This window comes from Mytilus californianus, unplaced genomic scaffold (genome assembly GCF_021869535.1).
Source record: "Mytilus californianus isolate M0D057914Y unplaced genomic scaffold, xbMytCali1.0.p SCAF_4, whole genome shotgun sequence".
In the NCBI taxonomy this organism is placed as follows: domain Eukaryota; kingdom Metazoa; phylum Mollusca; class Bivalvia; order Mytilida; family Mytilidae; genus Mytilus; species Mytilus californianus.
The window spans coordinates 13578351-13601346 of record NW_026262690.1 but is presented as its reverse complement, the minus strand read 5'-3'; the positions used below and the strand labels follow the sequence as shown (position 1 = coordinate 13601346).

Genomic DNA, 22996 nt, shown 5'->3' with positions numbered 1-22996 from the left:
TCACTCCTGGATACACACCAACTCTCAGACGAGATATAATGTTGTCACTCCTGGATACACACTAACTCTCAGACGAGATATAATGTTGTTACTCCTGGATACACACTAACTCTCAGACGAGATAGACGAGAAATAATGTTGTTACTCCTGGATACACACTAACTCTCAGACGAGATATAATGTTGTTACTCCTAGATACACACTAACTCTCAGACCAGATATAATGTTGTTACTCCTGGATACACACTAACTCTCAGACGAGATATAATGTTGTTACTCCTAGATACACACTAACTCTCAGACCAGATATAATGTTGTTACACTAACTCTCAGACGAGATATAATGTTGTAACTCCTGGATACACACTAACTCTCAGACGAGATATAATGTTGTTACTCCTGGATACACACTAACTCTCAGACCAGATATAATGTTGTCACTCCTGGATACACACTAACTCTCAGACCAGATATAATGTTGTCACTCCTGGATACACACTAACTCTCAGACCAGATATAATGTTGTCACTCCTGGATACACACTAACTCTCAGACCAGATATAATGTTGTCACTCCTGGATACACACTAACTCTCAGACCAGATATAATGTTGTCACTCCTGGATACACACTAACTCTCAGACCAGATATAATGTTGTCACTCCTGGATACACACTAACTCTCAGACGAGATATAATGTTGTTACTCCTGGATACACACTAACTCTCAGACCAGATATAATGTTGTCACTCCTGGATACACACTAACTCTCAGACCAGATATAATGTTGTCACTCCTGGATACACACTAACTCTCAGACCAGATATAATGTTGTTACTCCTGGATACACACTAACTCTCAGACCAGATATAATGTTGTTATGATGTTTCACAATTTCCTAATTGATCCTATTATATTTTCATCTCCTTTTCTGAAATTTTTTGGCGAATATTGATCCAATTAGATTTAAATCAGGGGAAAAAAGTCTAGAATTTAAAATAATATGATTTGATCTGATAAAATTATAGCTGAAAATAGCAAAATTTTAATTCAATTTATAATTAAGTAAAATATGCAACAATGGAAATCTAGCTGGTCTGTTATTGCTTTAAAAGTTCAGTAGGCTAAATTGGCTTTAAATAAGCTGAAGAGTGCAGTCTATAATTTTGACAAAAGGCATTGATGCCAGGTGAGCAGTTCAGTTTCTTTGAAGCATCCAGTCTCCAATTATTTTCTGGATTACATGTATCATAACCGGTGGAATGTGAAATCTATTATTCCAAAGTTAGCATTTAAACGTGGGAAAAAGTAAAATTCAGCATCTCATGTGAATGCATAGATTCACAGACATAACGAACAGAATAAAAAACAAAAACAGAAAATCAACATCTAGAATTCTTCATTTATGTACTCAAGTTTCTTTATATTATTCTTAATAACTTATAAATTTAACTCCTTAAAGTACATTAAAAAAAGAAACAAATCTGATATAAAATCATAATTGTCATTTTGAATTTTAATCAGTAATGGAAATTGATTCTATTTTAAAAGTGACTAAATTTCCACTCTGTACATTAATTGTTGACAGCTAACTGCAATAAATCTGTCCTGTTTAGAGAGTATGAAAATATTCTGTAGGAGTGGAGAACAGGAATATAATTGGTTTTATGGGTCTGTTTGGTTTCATTTTTGATTGACATATATTGTTCTTGGATAAATGAACCATTAGATTTTTATTGAAAACTATTTTGATTTTAAAGGATTCTATGGAATGACTATATACACGATGTGTATGAGAGGTTTCAAGGTATTTTATACAGGATTCTATGGAATGACTATATACCCAATGTGTATGAGAAGTTTCAAGGTATTTTATACAGGATTCTATGGAATGATTATACCCAATGTGCATGAGAGGTTTCAAGGTATTTTATACAGGATTCTATGGAATGACTATATACCCAATGTGTATGAGAGGTTTCAAGGTATTTTATACAGGATGGTATGGAATGACTATATACCCAATGTGTATGAGAGGTTTCAAGGTATTTTATACAGGATGGTATGGAATGACTATATACCCAATGTGTATGAGAGGTTTCAAGGTATTTTATACAGGATGGTATGGAATGACTATATACCCAATGTGTATGAGAGGTTTCAATGTAGTTTATAGAGGATTTTATGGAATGACTATATACCCAATGTGTATGAGAGGTTTCAAGGTATTTTATACAGGATGGTATGGAATGACTATATACCCAATGTGTATGAGAGGTTTCAATGTAGTTTATAGAGGATTTTATGGAATGACTATATACACGATGTGTATGAGAGGTTTCAAGGTATTTTATACAGGATGGTATGGAATGACTATATACCCAATGTGTATGAGAGGTTTCAATGTAGTTTATAGAGGATTTTATGGAATGACTATATACCCAATGTGTATGAGAGGTTTCAAGGTATTTTATACAGGATGGTATGGAATGACTATATACCCAATGTGTATGAGAGGTTTCAAGGTATTTTATACAGGATGGTATGGAATGACTATATACCCAATGTGTATGAGAGGTTTCAAGGTATTTTATACAGGTTGGTATGGAATGAGTATATACACAATGTGTATGAGAGGTTTCAATGTATTTTATACAGGACTCTATGGAATGATTATAACCAATGTGCATGAGAGGTTTCAAGGTATTCTATACAGGATTCTATGGAATGACTATATACCCAATGTGTATGAGAGGTTTCAAGGTATTTTATACAGGACTCTATGGAATGATTATACCCAATGTGCATGAGAGGTTTCAAGGTATTTTATACAGGACTCTATGGAATGACTATATACCCATTGTGTATGAGAGGTTTCAGGGTATTTTATAGAGGATTCTATGGAATGACTATATACCCAATGTGTGTGAGAGGTTTCAAGGTATTTTGTAGAGGACTCTATGGAATGATTATACCCAATGTGCATGAGAGGTTTAAAGGTATTTTATACAGGACTCTATGGAATGACTATATACCCAATGTGTATGAGAGGTTTCAAGGTATTTTATACAGGGCTATAATGGAATGACTATATACCCAATGTGTGTGAGAGGTTTCAAGGTATTTTTTACAGGATTCTATGGAATGACTATATACACAATGTGTATGAGAGGTTTCAAGGTATTTTATACAGGACTCTATGGAATGACTATATACCCAATGTGTGTGAGAGGTTTCAAGGTATTTTATACAGGACTCTATGGAATGACTATATACCCAATGTGTGAGAGGTTTCAAGGTATTTGATACAGGACCTTGCATTCATTATTTATTAAGAACAAAAATCTCCACTTCCAACTCCAACTCCTATCAGGAGTTAACTGATGATTTCAATCTTTTTTACTCATTTGTAGATTTTAATTTTGTGATCATTTTTTGCTTTTTTCAGTTTGGCTTTAATTCCTATAGTTTTTGTCTCAAATGTAAAAAAAAATGGTATGAATAGTCTCCCAAGGGCAACAACTCCTTATACATGTTATATATATATATCTTAAAAAGACCATACATTATTCCTGTCAATGTTTGGTTAAGGTCAACCTTGTTGTTTCAGCATTTCAGCATTATGTGATATAATTACACTGCATGTAAGTTTTATAAGAATCTATAATTTTGATTGCACGGCATTCCAATATTAATGTACCGTAAAATCACAAATTATTGCAATGGTTTTAGTAATGTGAAAAATACTAAAATATACAATTTGCAATAATAAAAAACTTGCATTCACCAAATTTTTGCAATTGCATTAATTAAATCTAGTATTTTTACTAGGTATTAGTGATTCACAATAATAATTGCATGCATTAATTAATTTACAGTATTTTTTTCACCAATAAAATGCAACATTCATAACTGCACATGCTTCCAATAACAATGTCACAGCAATGCAATTTATATTGCCTCCAGAACACCTAAGGGAGTTAACTCTTAAAAATCAACTGTACCTTTTAATTACATACCATTTGTAAAGAGAAATCAAGCCTCTCAATGATCAAAATTATCGTTTGTCAAACTGCTGCATATCATCAGGCTATTAAGTAAAGGAGTTATTGTCCTTGAATGATGATTCTTAGCCATTTTTTTGTGTTTTTTCATGGAAACTGTAGTACATAGAGAGAAACTGTAAATAGCAATATGATCAGCAAAATAAGGTCTATAAATAAGCCAAACATGGCCAAAAATATCAACTCTTTTAAGGAGTTATTGCCCTTAAATTACATCTACCAATTTGATAGAAACAATAGTAGATAGGCAGAAAATGTAAATAAGAAAAAATTTGTACGGGTTCCTCGGGACTCAGTGTCTCGCCTACTTTTGCTGTTAGTCGCAGTCTCAACAAAAATGGGGAAAAAATTATTAAAAATTTTCCTCTAGATACTATCTTTTGATTGTAAGAAGCTTCTATCCAAGTTTGGTAAAAATCCAGGATGGTTTATGAATCTAATAAATGTTTTAAAAACTTTAACTGCAGACTGTATGTAATGTTAACTGGAAGAAAAACTAAGTCCATTTATAAGTACTATACGGAAAACAGGAAATAAATTTTTACAAAATTTCCTTCTAGATACTAGCTTTTGATCATAAACAAGCTTATGTCCAAGTTTGGTACAAATCCAGGATAGTTTAAGAAAGTTATTAAAATTTTAAAAACTTTAACCACAAAGTGAATGTTATGTTAACTGGCAGAAAAACTAAGTCCATTTATACGTAAAATACGGATAAACAGGATTATTTTTTTACAAAATGTACTTCTGGAAACTATCTTATGATCATAAGCAAGCTTCTGTCCAAGTTTGGTAGAAATCCAGGATAGCTATAGAAAGTTATTAAAATTTCAAAAACTTTAAAAATTTGCGGACTCTGCCGACGACTACGACGAAAACAGAATGTAGAATCACTATGTCTCGCTTTTGCGACAAAAGTCGCAGGCTCAGCAAAAAGACCAGCAAAATAAGATCTGCAGATTAGTCAACATTGCCAAATTATCGGTAGACTTCTTTAGAATTGTTGCTTCTGAATGACACCATTGTTACATTTTTGCCAGAAACTGTAAATAGCAAAAATTATGAACAAGATAAGATCTGCAATTTTTGCTTATTATCTTAAAACAATACAGATAGACAGAAACTCAGACCAGCAAGACAAATTTTAGCCCTCAGTTTCTATTTAACACAAAATTCTCATTGTATCAGTTTTATAAAATGCCAGGTGTGCGATACAGGATCATGCAATCAAAACCCAAATGTGGCTGACTTGATAGTTATCAATTTTCCAGATTTAATCACAATGATACTTGTCAAGAAAATTACATAAATTGTGCATTGGTGCATGAATCTAGTATCTGTTCTAAAAATATAAATGATGTCATTGTTAAAGTGATATTTAAAATTGGTGTTATCTTCCATTATACATAATTGCAGCTGAAACATCTACAACTATATCTCCAATTCATAGTTACTTATGCATTCCAATGCTTAATACTTTGCAATGTTTAAGATTTAATTTCCACTTCAAAATCTTTACCCTTCAGTGCTCACATTAGCACTAAATTATTGTTGTAGCTCTGCATTGACCTTTATATTTCTTTTTGTTTATTTTTTTGTTGGACTGCTGTCACATTGACAGGTACCAAAATCACATTTTATTCATAATTATTTTTTTATTAAATTTTTTTTTGTCTACTTTCAGATCAGTATACTGGAGGCAAATTGAGGAGTATTTTGAACCAGCCTATGAGATTTTTCAGTTGGTTCTCCATGCATGTGTTAAAAATAATGTATCATACATTGGCTTGGATAACATAGATCTGCTGCAGCTATCAAAAGGTAACCGTCAAAATTTACCTTAAAGTAAACTCCTGTGAATTCCTTCATTTTAGTGGGTGAGGTAAAACTGTATCTTCATGGATATTTGATTTTTTGTTTTTTCTAAAGTCTCTTTATAGACCTGTAAAATATTTTTACTTCCTGGTTTACCTATACCCATGAAATCCACGAAAATTGGTATCCCACGAATAATAATGAATCCACAGTACAGTCTTTGTTCAGATAATGTTGTGTGAACACTGATTACTTCATTCTACAGTCTTTGTTCAGAATATTTTGTGTGAACACTGATTACTTCATTCTACAGTCTTTGTTCAGAGAATGCTGTGTGAACACTGATTACTTCATTCTACAGTCTTTGTTCAGAGAATGTTGTGTGAACACTGATTACTTCATTCTACAGTCTTTGTTCAGATAAAGTTGTGTGAACACTGATTACTTCATTCTACAGTCTTTGTTCAGAGAATGTTGTTTGAACACTGATTACTTCATTCTACAGTCTTTGTTCAGAGAATGTTGTGTGTGTGAACACTGATTACTTCATTCTACAGTCTGATCAGAAAATGTTGTGTGAACACTGATTACTTCATTCTACAGTCTTTGTTCAGATAATGTTGTGTGAACACTGATTACTGCATTCTACAGTCTTTGTTCAGAGAACGTTGTGTGAACACTAATTACTTCATTATACAGTCTGTTCAGAGAATGTTGTGGGAACACTGATTACTTCATTCTACAGTCTTTGTTCAGAGAATGTTGTGTGAACACTGATTACTTCATTCATTATATCAAGTGTTGTTATCTTGGTGTTAATTTGTCTTTGGTACCATCCTCGAAAATGCAAATTTATTTTAAAGTTTGTTGATTTGTACAAATGTCTTATTCTGCAATATCTTCAGACAGCAATTTATATTATCTATTATTAAATGGTATGAGCAAATCAGCCTTCATACCGATAAATCAGCCTTAATACCGATAAATCAGCCTAAATACCGATAAATCAGCCTTCATACCGATAAATCAGCCTTAATACCAATAAATCAGCCTTCATACTGATAAATCAGCCTTCATACCAATAAATCAGCATGTGCAATACTGATGATGTCCCCCTGTCTATATAGATCATGAGTTATTATTGCTTTTCCACCTGGTCCAATACGGGAAAAAGCAGTATTGGACCTGGCCAAAAAGCAATAAAGGATTTTTCACTTCTGGTTGCAAATTTTTTATGCTTCACCAAATTTTGGATACATTTAATACAAATAAGATATTGTATAAGATATAAATGTGATTTCGTGTAACTACATTGTACAATGTATTTAAGGATAAATTTCTTAGAACTTAAAAGTGTTATGAACTGGCTGTTTTTGTATTGGCCCTGTTATAGAGTATTGACCCTCAACTCTTTGAGTCTCTGGTCCAATACAGCTAACCTCGAATCTATAACAGGGCCACTACAGAAACAGCAAGTTGATAACACTATAATCTCAAACCACAAATTGTGCTGAAGTCAGTTAGTAAGAATAATTAATTGTCAACAGGATGTTGATCCTTCAATTTCTTGTATCAGAGAGATAATCAACATTAATATAAAAATAAGGAGATGTAGTATGATTGCCAATAAGACCAAATATGAAAATAAGGAGATGTAGTATGATTGCCAATAAAACCAAATGACATAGATGTAAGCAATTATAGGTCACTGTTCAGTCTTCAACAATGAGCAAACCCATACAGTAAAGTCAGCAATAGAAAGCATTGACATGACATATCCTGAAAACCTTTGTTCTGATTTATAAACAAATGAAAAGCAAATATGATATACAGAAACTAAGGACAACCACTGAATTATTCATTCTAACATTAAACTTAGAGCAGATTTGACTTTTTGTCGCTGTGGACTTTCACCTTAAGACATGTGCACATGCAAATTACCTGATTACTCTAATGATGTTTCCTGGGTATTCATTCTGCTTTGTGATGAGGAAGCCAAAGGTTCTTCAAATTTAGTTCTGATGAGTTGAAAACAGTCAGCCCCAAAATTTCTTGCATGTATTTTCTGAAACTGAAATGAAATATTTGTTTCTTATTTTGTTTCTTATTTATAACTATGAAAAGTAAGACAACTTGATGTGACATGAATTATAATTTATGTAATGTCACAAAAATTTTGGCTTCTTGCATGTCAGTACAACATCCAAAAATGGTTTTAATTTAACTATGATGTGTTTATTTTTTGTGAGATAAAAGTTCCTGTTTTATGACTAAAAACAATCTTAAAGCTTGTGTTCAATAAAGTACAGTTTGCTTTGATTAAAAGAAATTATGGACATTTATGGCAATTATAGATAATTTTGTGTTGTTCCTGTCAGTAACAGCGTGGATGATTTATGGAATGACTCTTCTGAGAATTCTTCACATTCCCTGGTAATTGATAGGTGCTGTCACTGCTGCATGTTTCTAATGGTGTGGGAGACAACAAGATTAACTAGGCAACACTATTATTAGAAAATTTTATATATAAATTGGCTTTACCATACTTTAATCATTTTCATTTTGCAATTGTTCGAATAAGTGACAATTTTCAATTATTTTTTAGCTCACTTGGCCAAGAGTACCATGTGAGGTTTTTTCATAACTTAGTATCCTGTCCCTCCTCTTTTAACTTTTACAGAAACTTTCTCCTCTGAAACTACTGGACTATTCAGAACAAACTTGACAACTATCATCCTTGGGGTATAAAATTTAAAACTACTGGACTATTTAGAACAAACTTGACAACTATCATCCTTGGGGTATAAAATTTAAAACTACTGGACTATTTAGAACAAACTTGACAACTATCATCCTTGGGGTATAAAGTTTAAAACAACTGGACTATTTAGAACAAACTTGAAAACTATCATCCTTGGGGTATAAAGTTTAAAACTACTGGACTATTCAGAACAAACTTGACAACTATCATCCTTGGGGTATAAAGTTTAAAACAACTGGACTATTCAGAACAAACTTGACAACTATCATCCTTGGGGTATAAAGTTTAAAACTACTGGACTATTTAGAACAAACTTGACAACTATCATCCTTGGGGTATAAAGTTTAAAACAACTGGACTATTCAGAACAAACTTGACAACTATCATCCTTGGGGTATAAAGCTTAAAACAACTGGACTATTCAGAACAAACTTGACAACTATCATCCTTGGGGTATAAAGTTTAAAACTACTGGACTATTTAGAACAAACTTGACAACTATCATCCTTGGGGTATAAAGTTTAAAACTACTGGACTATTTAGAACAAACTTGACAACTATCATCCTTGGGGTATAAAGTTTAAAACCTATTTCTGATCACTTGCAAGTCTGAAATTCTAAATTAATTCCTTTTAGGAGTAATTCCTCTTGAAAGACACAATTTTTACCCATTTTTGTTGTATTTTTATAACGGTAACTACAGTAGATAGAGAGAAACTGATAATAGCAAAAAAAAAATCAGGACAAGACCTCGAAACAAGTCAAATGATCAAAATAGTCTGTTGAATCCTTATACTCTCCTAGAAAGACTTTTTCAACCATTTTGAGTGTTCGAAAAAAAAAGGGTTTCAAAGAAAAAAAAAATTTGTTCAGTTTATTATTTGATACTTACCCAAGTTTTATTTGGTTACCCACATTAAATTATAGACTATTGTACATGCTAACCAAAATTTTGAATAAGGACATAATAAAAGGTACATAATTTTGGTTGGCCTATTTGTTGCAAAACAAGCTCTTTCAATAGGATAATTATTGAAAACCTGTATTGAGAGAATGATACTAACAAAAGTGGGTTTCAGGACTGAAATTGTTATTGATAGTTTAAACATACACAAAAATCAGGGACAGCTCAGCAGGGGTAACGTTATCAGTGAATAACAAGGGAGCACTTCTGGACTGATAAAATTTAACATTGTTGTATATGGAAAAAACATGACAGTTGCTTTAAAATGATTTGTCAATATTTTATTTGTACAATCATAAACTATTGCCATGGCAGGTGAAAAAGTTATTAGATTTATCTTTATTTTTTTCATCTGCCAGCTATTCAATTAATGAAAGATGTAGACCGACATTCATGCTGATTTTGAATATCATTTGACAGTACTAAAAGTTTAATGTACACTTAACGTATAACTCCGTCAACTTCTGTACTCAGGGATGTTTATACATGAACATATATAGCCCCGTCTAGCATGTCTAGTGTGCACGAGAGATTTAACTAAAATTTTGAATGTTGAAATATTGGAATGATTCGTTCATTGTTGAAGACCCTACATCAACTGTCAAGATGTAGAACAGGAATAAAAGCACTATTCATTGATAATTTTCTATGTTTTCTATGTATTGTGTGCGATTTTGTCCCATGTACATTTACTCCATATCCTTTTATTTTCTATCCAATATGTTAATTGTGCATCTAGAACATTCAAATGTCCGATGATATAAAAAAAAATACTTATTCAACAGTTAAATTATAATAATAAATTCAAAAACAGTTGGGCACTCTCTTTGACATATCATTTGATATGTGCAACAGTTTTTCTGATATTTCAAAAATAATATTACTTTGCCTTTCAATATCAGTGTAATCATTTCTATCAGACCGTACTTTTTTCTATGAATGAAGGTAGATGTGGGGTATAAGTAAATGCAGAAGTCATGAACTTCTGGTGAATGAGATAGCAACCCAACCATGCACATAAATAACTTAGACATCTAGAGAGCAAAATATAGCCTTCTCCAAAAGACAGGCTCTTACAGGGCAACTTAAATACTCAACAATAGACATGCCTTTATAAAAATGTCAGGATCTAAATCGCCCAGAGTCTATACGTTCAATGTGAATTTAAAAAAAAAAACTATGTGGCGTTTTTCAGTCTCTGGTGCATTGTTTTCTAATATTGACAATAATACCCCATCTTCTTATTTTTCTTAAGGTCTGTTATAAACACAAACATTCTCCAAATAACGAAAACAAATAAGATATGACATACGACAACTACTTACGAGGTCCCCAAATTTTGACAGGTACTAGTACATGTATATTGAAATGAGTTCGAGTTAAATTTACTTTTGTAGGTCTCAACCCTCCCCCTTTTGAATCTCAGTATAGATTAACAGAACGTGCATAAAAGAAAATACAAAACAGACAAGTTCTAGAAAAGAACTTAACTCTGGTTTGTTTAAGTTTATGCCACACATCTTATTTTTGGTACGTAAATTTGCTATCCTATGCCTTTTTTTCACAGTTAATCGTCTAAGTTCCAATTCGCCTCCTGTTGGTGTCTATATAAAAATGATCGTCCCACATGAGTGCATATTAAATATTTTTGAAAATCTATTTTGCCTTTCTGCTTACCGGGCTATGTGATTACAAAATTATTCTGGATAGACATGTTTTGTTTATGTCTAAAATTCAAAGAACCCTCATACAATGGCTGTATAAAAAGTTGTATATAGCAGACCTATAATGTTTTTTCATGAACTTATTTAGCGATTTTGCAGGTTAATATATATGAAAACATTTGTTATCTTCATCAATATGAATTGCTTTTTAAACTTGCCTGAGGAAGACGGAAAACGATCCCGGATACACATGTGAAGATGAAGCTCTATACTTTATTGAAAAATTTAGATCCATACCCGCGCGGCATATGTTTTCGAAATTTATGACTGAGTTTCATATGAAGTTGTATTGTGTCTGGTTTTTGCATATTACTCCCATCTTTTCTCTTCAATATGGGTTTATGTTAAGAATAAACATCATTATCTAACGGTTATACAGATACAGCGAAAATTGACACGAAGTAGGCAAATATTTCGAAAAATAGGAACTATACCAACCTGTATGTATTTCACACTAGTAAAAAAGAAGAAAAAACGTGAGATTGCCTTTTAATTTACCTCTTTAAAATTATTGTAGCCTTAAAATTGTCAAAACTTATCAAATCGACTTTCTAAAATTCACAGGTTTAGTCTTTTTTACCCAAATCTTCTGAAAAGCGTCTCAAAATCGAAAAATGGATTTTTTAAGATTAGAAAAAAAACACCGCTATTTTAACTAGTTGCGATTTTAGTGGGTTTTTTTTTAACTATGTTAGAACATAAATCAGGCCATTGTTTTTCTCTTTTAAATGATTTCTCATTTTTTCATACCGGGGCATTTTATAACATGTATAACTGGGTTTACTCATCAGTGTTGAATGACGTACAGTGTCCTATAGTAACTGTTGATAACATCCTCGTATTTTGTTCTTTCAATTGACGGAAAGTTTTCATGATACCGCATCTTTTTATTTATAAGCCAATATATCCATTTGTTGAATTAAGATGATACATTTCAAATGTAGGACATAAAAGCCCCGGACACGAAGATGGTACCAGAAAAAAGTCAGGTTAGAGATAGTTTGTCTCTGATTTACAATGTCAAAAACTTATTTTATAGTAATAGTTTGTGTTTTCTTGAACATTAATAATTATAAGTATAAACAACTTTGTAAACAAAATTAATTCACGGTAAAAGAATTCATAATGATCTAGTGATTATTTAGAAAATAGGCTGCGAAAATTTGTTATTACTTGACTGGCTTTATGGTACCAAGAAATATATCCTTTGCATGAATAAAATTTGATAAGTCTTCATTTATCAATTCTAACGAACAATATCCCAAGCTGTATAATGAATTTATGTGATAAAAAGAAAGTACTTCAATAATTTAAGTTTCTCTAATATATTCAAACGATAGTAAACAGTTTTACTATTTAATGGTGAATTTTTGTCCTATCAATTATGTGACGGTCAGGCATGGGACTTTGTGCCATTTACTTGCAACTCAGGACTGAAAAATTACCTTTACTTATGACCTCATAATTACCATTGTAAAGTCAATCGTTTACGGTTTCATAGTTAGTCGTGAATTCTTTCTACTACAGCCCAAGTAATTGCATATTTAAATATAATTTTTCTTTCTCTTTAAAACCAAGTGTCTTGCTGATAGCAAGGATTTAAAACTATACAAATCCTTGCTGATAGTTAACATGTTCAAGGATTCCCACTGATTACAATCAATTAACACATATATGATCATCAATAGACCATCGCGACACATATCGAGAGTTGTCTTATCTTGCGAACTGGATACCAGATGAGTCAAGGAGATTAGAAACCCAGTTCAAAAGAATTATTTCTTAATTTGAGTTATCTCCCTCAAAAGTGTCCACAATTCTTGTACATGGAAGTATGAAAGCAAGTTACATTTGGACTTGTATAAATTTTTATGATTCTTGAAACATAATAAATGTGTCTGAGAAATACTGGAAGAATGATGCCAACTCTTGTTGATATTCCTTTCAAGGTTTGAAGCATGTAATTAAATCTAATCATATTTGTAATGTGAAGGAGATGTTGGAAGAATTGACTTTAAAATCTAATCTTGTATTTGACATTAAGATGCTGTATTGTGGCGATATCACAGCAAATAAAATAAAGTTGACAAGTGCTTGCTGTCTCCAATTTCACCAAATCTGTTTATTGGATATTATCTCCTGTCTTTGTTTGGTTTGTCAGATAAGTGGCAATTGAAATTTGCTGAAATCAGATAACGGAAAATTATGCTTGAAAGCAAAAGGGCAAATAATTAAAATGTATATAATTACTGTAAGATAGAGTTAGATGCACTTAACAAATGTTTTTGTTAACAACTACATGAGGTCCTTTAGTAAATGTTTCCAGTAACAATTGCATGAGGTCCTTTAGTAAATGTTTCTATTAATAACTGCATGAGGTCCTTTAGTAAATGTTTTTCTATTAACAACTGCATGAGGTCCTTTAGTAAATACTTCTATTAACAACAACATGAGGTCCTTTAGTAAATGTTTTTATTAACAACAACATGAGGTCCTTTAGTAAATACTTCTATTAACAACAGCATGAGGTCCTTTAGTAAATACTTCTATTAAAAACAACATGAGGTCCTTTAGTAAATACTTCTATTAACAACTGCATGAGGTCCTTTAGTAAATACTTCTATTAACAACAACATGAGGTCCTTTAGTAAATGTTTCTATTAACAACAACATGAGGTCCTTTAGTAAATACTTCTATTAACAACTACATGAGGTCCTTTAGTAAATGTTTCTATTAACAACAACATGAGGTCCTTTAGTAAATACTTCTATTAACAACAACATGAGGTCCTTTAGTAAATACTTCTATTAACAACTACATGAGGTCCTTTAGTAAATAATTCTATAATCAACAGCATGAGGTCCTTTAGTAAATACTTCTATTAACAACAACATGAGGTCCTTTAGTAAATGTTTCTATAACCAACAGCATGTGGTCCTTTAGTAAATACTTCTATTAACAACTACATGAGGTCCTTTAGTAAATACTTCTATTAACAACTACATGAGGTCCTTTGGTAAATACTTCTATTAACAACTACATGAGGTCCTTTAGTAAATGTTTCTATTAACAACTACATGAGGTCCTTTAGTAAATGTTTCTATTAACAACTACATGAGGTCCTTTGGTAAATGTTTCTATTAACAACTACATGAGGTCCTTTAGTAAATACTTCTATTAACAACAACATGAGGTCCTTTAGTAAATACTTCTATTAACAACTACATGAGGTCCTTTAGTAAATGTTTCTATTAACAACTACATGAGGCCCTTTAGTAAATGTTTCTATTAACAACTACATGAGGTCTTTTAGTAAATACTTCTATTAACAACAGCATGAGGTCCTTTAGTAAATGTTTCTATTAACAACTATATGAGGTCCTTTAGTAAATGTTTCTATTAACAACTACATGAGGTCCTTTAGTAAAGTTTCTATCAACAACTACATGAGGTCCTTTAGTAAATGTTTCTATTAACAACTACATGAGGTCCTTTAGTAAATGTTTTTTATTAACAACTACATGAGGTCCTTTAGTAAATACTTCTATAATCAACAGCATGAGGTCCTTTAGTAAATACTTCTATTAACAACAACATGAGGTCCTTTAGTAAATGTTTCTATTACCAACAGCATGTGGTCCTTTAGTAAATACTTCTATTAACAACTACATGAGGTCCTTTAGTAAATACTTCTATTAACAACTACATGAGGTCCTTTAGTAAATGTTTCTATTAACAACTACATGAGGTCCTTTAGTAAATGTTTCTATTAACAACTACATGAGGTCCTTTGGTAAATGTTTCTATTAACAACTACATGAGGTCCTTTAGTAAATACTTCTATTAACAACAACATGAGGTCCTTTAGTAAATACTTCTATTAACAACTACATGAGGTCCTTTAGTAAATGTTTCTATTAACAACTACATGAGGTCCTTTAGTAAATGTTTCTATTAACAACTACATGAGGCCCTTTAGTAAATGTTTCTATTAACAACTACATGAGGTCCTTTAGTAAATACTTCTATTAACAACAGCATGAGGTCCTTTAGTAAATGTTTCTATTAACAACTACATGAGGTCCTTTAGTAAATGTTTCTATTAACAACTACATGAGGTCCTTTAGTAAAGTTTCTATCAACAACTACATGAGGTCCTTTAGTAAATGTTTCTATTAACAACTACATGAGGTCCTTTAGTAAATGTTTCTATCAACAACTACATGAGGTCCTTTGGTAAATGTTTCTATTAACAACTACATGAGGTCCTTTAGTAAATGTTTCTATTAACAACTACATGAGCTCTTTTAGTAAATGTTTCTATTAACAACTACATGAGGTCCTTTAGTAAATGTTTCTATTAACAACTACATGAGGTCCTTTAGTAAATGTTTCTATTAACAACTACATGAGGTCCTTTAGTAAATGTTTCTATTAACAACTACATGAGGTCCTTAAGTAAATGTTTCTAAACCAGTAAATAATTTCAGGCTATATTATGTAATTATATAATGAAGTAAGTAAGTGTTTGCATATAAGGTTGGCTTTTCGGTTGATTTGATGTTTGTGTGGGCAACGGGAAAAACATCTTTGTTCCCATCATTCATGCAGTGTATATGTAGCAGCCCCTGTCTCCATTTTAATTTCCAGAATTTGGGACTATTTGTCAACCTTTTGGTAGAATTGTTTGAAATTTGAAATTGATACCCAAGGACCATGGAATACAGATTTAATTTGACATAACACATTCAACAATAATGATATTTCATTATTTGAAAATTTTGATAATTCATCTGATTGGCACGATGCCTTAATATAGTCCTTTTTATGAGTATGACAGTGAATTGTCATGTTAGTAGTTCCTCTTGCAAATACCAAGCAAACTGATGTATAATTATGATCAGTAAATACAGATTACATAAAATCATACTGGTTTGGTTAATAAAGGGCACAACAACACACTATATCCAAAACCAATTCAACAAAATAATTTATGAACAACAGATAGTCTAGATATTCACCTTACCTAAAGCAAGAATCTGTGTTGGACAACCCTCCCCCCTCCCTAAAAATATAATTTGAGAACCAAGGATATAAAACTGCCTGATTGTTTGATGCCAAGTGTATTTTTTCATGTGTTTCTTTGATTGGATGAATTTTGTTCATATTTCACAATCGCTGGGGTATATGCCCAGGGATATGCCTTTTTAACCCTCTCTGTGGTGGTATTTGCCAAACTGTTTATACCATTATTTGTCCTTAAAGGCAGAGACACTTGATCATTTGTGCGATTTATTATTATATAACATGACTGTTTTTGATATCGTCTATCAAACAAAGAATATTGGAATTGAATTTGAAATGTTACAATTAACAATTTCTATTGGTATTTGGGGAAAAATACCAGTCTTGAAGAAATTTCCTTTATCTAGTAGCTAAGGAAATAAAAACCTTCTTTCGACTGGTATTTTTGGCATTACCCTCCTGACCATGATATATATCTCTTCAGAACACTGAAGGAGTTATTTGACCTAAAAGAATAACCAAATTCCCCAAGTTATGTTTTGAAGTAAATTTGATTTTTGTTTTGCAGATGGGAATTACAGAAAATCATGCTCAGTACAACAGTTTTCATGTGGAGACAACTCGTGTATTTCTATTGATCAAATCTGTGATTTTAGACATGACTGCCTAAACGGACAAGATGAGAGCAATGTGACTTGTGGTAAGGGGTAATATTATATTAGGTGCTGAATTTTCAAATTATTTTCGCTCAACCATCACGGATGAGACATTAATTAATGAAATGGGCACCTGGTGCAGTAAAATTAGAACTGTTAATGTTATTACATGCTTTAAAAAAGAAGGTAGGAAATTATTATCTATAGTGGACAGTTTGATATAAAAATAAGATGATGTAGTATAATTGCCAAGGAGACAACTCTCCACCAGAGACCAAATGATACAGAAATTATCAACTATAGGTCACCATACGGCCTTCAACAATGAGCAGAACCCATACCGCATAGTATGTGTTTATTTTTTAGCTCACCTGGCCCGAAGGGCCAAGTGAGCTTTTCTCATCACTTTGCGTCCGTCGTCCGTCTGTTAACTTTTACAAAAATCTTCTCCTCTGAAACTACTGGGTCAAATTTAACCAAACTTGGTCACAATCATCATTGGGGTATCTAGTTTTTAAAATGTGTCCGGTGATCCGGACAACCAACCAAGATGGCCGCCATGGCTAAAAATAGAACATAGGGGTAAAATGTAGATTTTGGCTTATATCTCTGAAACCTAAGCATTTAGAGCAAATCTGACATGGGGTAAATTATTTATCAGGTCAAGATCTATCTACCCTGAAAACCGTTGTTGGGTTGCTGCCCCTGAATTGGTAATTTTAAGGAAATTTTGCCGTTTTTGGTTATTATCTTGAATATTATTATAGATAGAGATAATCTGTAAACAGCAATAATGTTCAGCAGAGTAAGATCTACAATTAAGTCAACTTGACCAAAATGGTCAGTTGACCCCTTAAGGAGTTATTGCCCTTTATAATCAATTTTTAACCATTTTTCGTAAATTTTTGTAATCTTTTACAAAAATCTTCTCCTTTGAAAATACTAAGACAAATTTAACCAAACTTGTCCACAATCATCATTAAGGTATATAGTTTAAAAAATGTGTCCAATGACCCCGCCCGCGAACCAAGATGGCCGACATGGCTAAAATATAGTACATGGGTAAAATGCAGTTTTTGGCTCATATCTCTGAAACCAAAGCATTTAGAGCAAATCTGACTCGGGGTAAAATTGTTTATCAGGTCAAGATCTATCTGCCCTGAAATTTTCAGACCAATCAGGCAAATCGTTGTTTGGTTGCTGCCCCTGAATTGGTAATTTTAATGAAATTTTGTTGTTTTTGGTTATTATCTTGAATATTATTATAGATAGAGATAAACTGTAAACAGCAATAATGTTCAGCAAAGTAAGATCTACAATTAAGTCAACTAGACCAAAATGGTCAGTTGACCCCTTAAGGAGTTATTGCCCTTTATAGTCAATTTTTAACCATTTTTTGTAAATTTTTGTAATCTTTTACAAAAATCTCCTCTGAAACTACTAAGACAAATTTAACCAAACTTGTCCACAATCATCATTAGGGTATATAGTTTAAAAAATGTGTCCGATGACCACGCCCGCGAACCAAGATGGCTGACATGGCTAAAAATAGAACATAGGGGTAAAATGTAGATTTTGGCTTACATCTCTGAAACCAAAGCATTTAGAGTAAATCTGACTGGGTAAAACTGATTATCAGGTCAAGATCTATCTGCCCTGAAATTTTCAGACCAATCAGGCAACACGTTGTTGGGTTGCTGCCCCTGAATTGGTAATTTTAAGAAAATTTTGCAGCTTTTGGTTATTATCTTGAATATTATTATAGATAGATATAAACTGTAAACAGCAATAATGTACAGCAAAGTAAGATCTACAAATAAGTCAACATGACCAAAATTGTCAATTGACCCCTTAAGGAGTTATTGCCCTTTATAGTCAATTTTTTACAATTTTTTCATAAATTTTGTAAATTTTTGTAAATTTTTACAAAATATTTTCCACTGTAACTACTGGGCCAAGTTCATTATAGATAGAGATAATTGTAAGCAGCAAGAATATTCAGTAAAGTAAGATCTACAAACACATCACCATCACCAAAACACAATTTTGTCATGAATCCATCTTTGTCCTTTGTTTAATATGCACATATACCAAGGTGAGCGACACAGGCTCTTTAGAGCCTCTAGTTTCACTTTCTTGAGAAAAATAGGCATTCGGAATGTTAAATAAAAACAGACCTTCTGTTAAAATGAATACATAGACTTCATGATCATCTGTGAACAACACACTCAGTATAAGAAAGATAACTCTATATATTCCATTGCACTTCAAAGTAAATATAAATGAGGATATAAATGATTCTCTGAAGTAAACAGATAAAATTTGTACAGTGTATTAACAGCTGAGTAAAACTGATTTGGTTAAAGAAAATAGATTTGTTAAATGATTTGGTGTATTAAAATTTTTCTTTCTAAACCAACTTACACTATCTAACTTCCACTTTTGTTTATTTTTCATCACAGTTTTTCCCTCGCACTTGTGCTGTGCGGTCAACCAATTACTAAGGAGAGGTCTTGTGGTTATGGACACTGCATACAAAAGGCTATCAGCAAATTAGAGTACTGGAAGACAATAATTTAATAGCAGTACATTTCTGAAGATTTTGATAAGATAAAGCATTTTAGTTCAAAAGAAAGTCCATTTACATGTGTTTTGTATTAAAACTTAGCCATTTGAGAATATTAAACATATTCAACTTTTTTTTAAAGGAGTAGGTCCGGTAAGGGCCGATTTTGGCCTCAAAATTCAGGTTCATCCAATGAAAGATTTTGGACACTTTTTAAACACTTAAGTGTCTACTTCAGTCGATTCAATTAGTTTATGTGAAAGATTTGAACTGATTTAGTCATTAAAGACGCTCAAATTCAAGCTTAAATATGAAAAATCTATCAAATATGCCATAATATGTCACTTTTCAGATGGTTTTTGTCAAAAATGAAAGTGGCCACATCAGTGTTCATTCTCAACCTTTATATATGTTATGCATTATCATCAAATACAACTTACATTTTAATAATAAGAATGAACACAAATGCGGCCACTTCCATTTCAGACGGAAACCGTCTAAATATTAACCAAAATGCTAAAATTTCGAAGATTTCAGTAATTTAGCATGACTTAATGATGCTAGTACCCTATACATGTGAATTGTATTGTCAAAAACAGCCCATATTTATGTAACAGAAGTATTCTTCTTTCCAATAAATAGCTAAAAATTTACATTTTAACAATTTTGTAAAACTGCTATATTTTGGGGCCAAAAAGGGGTCTTACTGGGCCTACTCCTTTGTAACATCAAATGACTTAAACCACAATCATTGCTACTTACTTATCATTGCAGGTTCCTTGCCAATTGGAGCATATTGTAACTTTGATAGTCCTGATTGGTGTGGCTGGCATAATGTACAAAGTGGAGATTTGATCAAAGATGATTTGGACTGGAAGTGGCATACTGGTTCAACTCCCACCCAAGATACAGGTCCAACCGAGGACCACACAACAGGAAATGGTAAATAGTTTGTTATTTGTGTTGATGATGTGATTTATTGTGTCACCTGATGTAGAAACAACACATAGTGATCACTGCTGTAATTTTACATTGTTTTCATTCTTGTACTTTAGGTCACATTTTAGTTAAAACTTAGGAGATGTATGTTGGTCAATAAGACAACTATCCATCAGATCAAATGTTGTCCATGTAAGCAACTGTAGGACACTATGGCCTTCATCTATGAGCAAAACCCATACCTACATAGCCCTTTCCAGAAACTCATTTCACAAATCATGAATTTTACTCTAAAATTATAATTTGAAGCATGTATTTTCCCTTGTACAACAGTAGAACTGCTTAGAAGCACTGAAGACCAACAAAGAGTCATTGAATCTTGGATTTTAATACATGTTAATTTGTAGATTGTATTTAGTTTATATTAATCTAAAAATTATTCATGGTCTTTGATCTTCTAACATACTTGTGCTCAAACTAGATTATAAAGCTTGAAATATAAAAATAAGGAGATGTGATTGTCACTGAGACAACTATCCACCAAAATTCAAATGAGGTTGATGTAAGCGATTATAAGCATCCCTACAGCCTCCAACAATGACAAAAGCCCATACCGTATAGTCGGCTGTAATAGGCCCTGACATGAAAAATGTGAAACAATTTAATTAAGAAAAATAACAGCCTAATATATAGCAAAAACAATTTATGAAAAATAAAAATGTTTGTTTATTAAAGTTTACACTTAGTTTTCTATCTTACATCGCACAATTGCTTTGCACTGCTGCTAATCAGTATAACAAGAGAAATAAGTCATCCGTTTGTTTGTTCGTCTGTTCCTTCGTCTGTCTGTCTGTCCCTTGTCAGGTTAAAGTTTTTGGTCAAGGTAGTTTTTGATGAAGTTGAAGTCTAATCAACTTGAAACTTAGTACACATGTTCCCTATGATATGATCTTTCTAATTTTAATGCCAAATTAGAGTTTTTACCCCAATTTCACGGTCCACTGAACATAGAAAATGATAGTGCGAGAGGGGCATCCATGTACTATGGACACATTCTTGTTTTTTGCGTTTTGCCTTATGTAATAAAAAATTAAAATAGATAAATAGACACATTAAATCACAAAAATGATCAGCAAGGTCAGATCTAATAACAAGTCAAATTTTGTCGATATAGTTAGTAGACTGTCACTCTCTATAGGAGTGATTTTTCTTAAAGAGGATTTTTTTTATCCTCTTTTGTGTTTTGAGCAAAAACTAAAAAAGATAGAGAGAAGCTAAACAGACTAAATGATCAGCAATACAAGATCAACAAAACAGAGATTTTTGTCACGTATTCTATTCTCATCTACAATGTTGGAGAGTGTCCTTTGTTGAATATGCACATTGACCAAGGTGAGCGACACAGGCTCTTTAGAGCCTCTAGTTGCTGATTATTTTTAAAACTATAAGATAGAAAGAATCTTTATCCCGGAAAAGTGATCAGCAAGACAAGATCTAGAATGAAGTCTAATGGCTGAAATTGTCAGACGACTCCTTATTGGAGTTATTGCTCTTTGATGACAATTTTTATCAATTGTTTGCGTTTTTGCCTTATATCTTAAAAACTATAATAGATAGATAGAAACTGTAAATAGCCAAAATGATCAACATGACAAAATCCACAAATAAGTGAACATGACCAAAATTGTCAGTTGACACCTTATTGAAGTTATTGCCCTTTGATGATGATTTTTCACATTTTTATCTCGCCTGTGACGAAAGTCATGGAAAGCAAGACAAAGTGATTGCTTTTCTGGTAACTGCGATGACGGCATCTCCAATAGTTAAGTTTTCTGCTTAAAGGGGCACTAGCTGTCAAATTCATGTTCACCTATTTGACTCAAATTCTCATAATTGATTTATAACCATATAAAACATTTATCCAAATTATAAAAAGTATAAAATAAACTATTTACAGGGCATTGGCTCGATAATATGTAGCTTCGTTTCGTGTGTATTTTAGTCTTGACGCCATCTAATTAACTATCCAGTTGACCTCCGAATACCTCCGATGGTCATATAAGCGATATAAACATAAATAGAAATATAGATAGAAAGTGAACTCGTGTAATTTGATTTTTCTAGGTCTGTTTAATTTCATATTATAGATTAAAAATATATGTTTATCATCGTTTTTACCTGTATAAGAATGATTTTTTTGTGGATCGAAACAGTAAATCAAATGATTTACCTTTGTTTCACTTTTAATGTTGACATTCTTTTCCTTCAAATAACTTAACACGCACAATGCATGCGTTATCCATCTCCAGCTTAGGGGTTAAATTGAAGTTCACATGAATACAGATTCAATGAGGTCGAATTATTCACTTGCAAGTGAATAATTCATCATCAATGTTTCTTAGCTTAATTTGACAAAATTGAACCATACTGGCTGCTAAAAGCAAATTATTATTTCACTATTTCACTTTCATTAATGATTGAA

General features: G+C 32.2%; 1 protein-coding gene across 1 annotated transcript in view; it reads left to right on the top strand.

Annotated features, from left to right (window-relative positions):
• LOC127699231 (ALK tyrosine kinase receptor-like) overlaps positions 1–22996 on the top strand; it is a 167159-nt gene that overhangs the window by 76843 nt on the left and 67320 nt on the right. The window contains exons 3-5 of the mRNA XM_052202985.1: positions 5748–5884; positions 16922–17053; positions 20350–20517. The gene's annotated coding sequence lies outside the window, so the exon portion shown is untranslated. The remainder of the gene's footprint in view (positions 1–5747; positions 5885–16921; positions 17054–20349; positions 20518–22996) is intronic.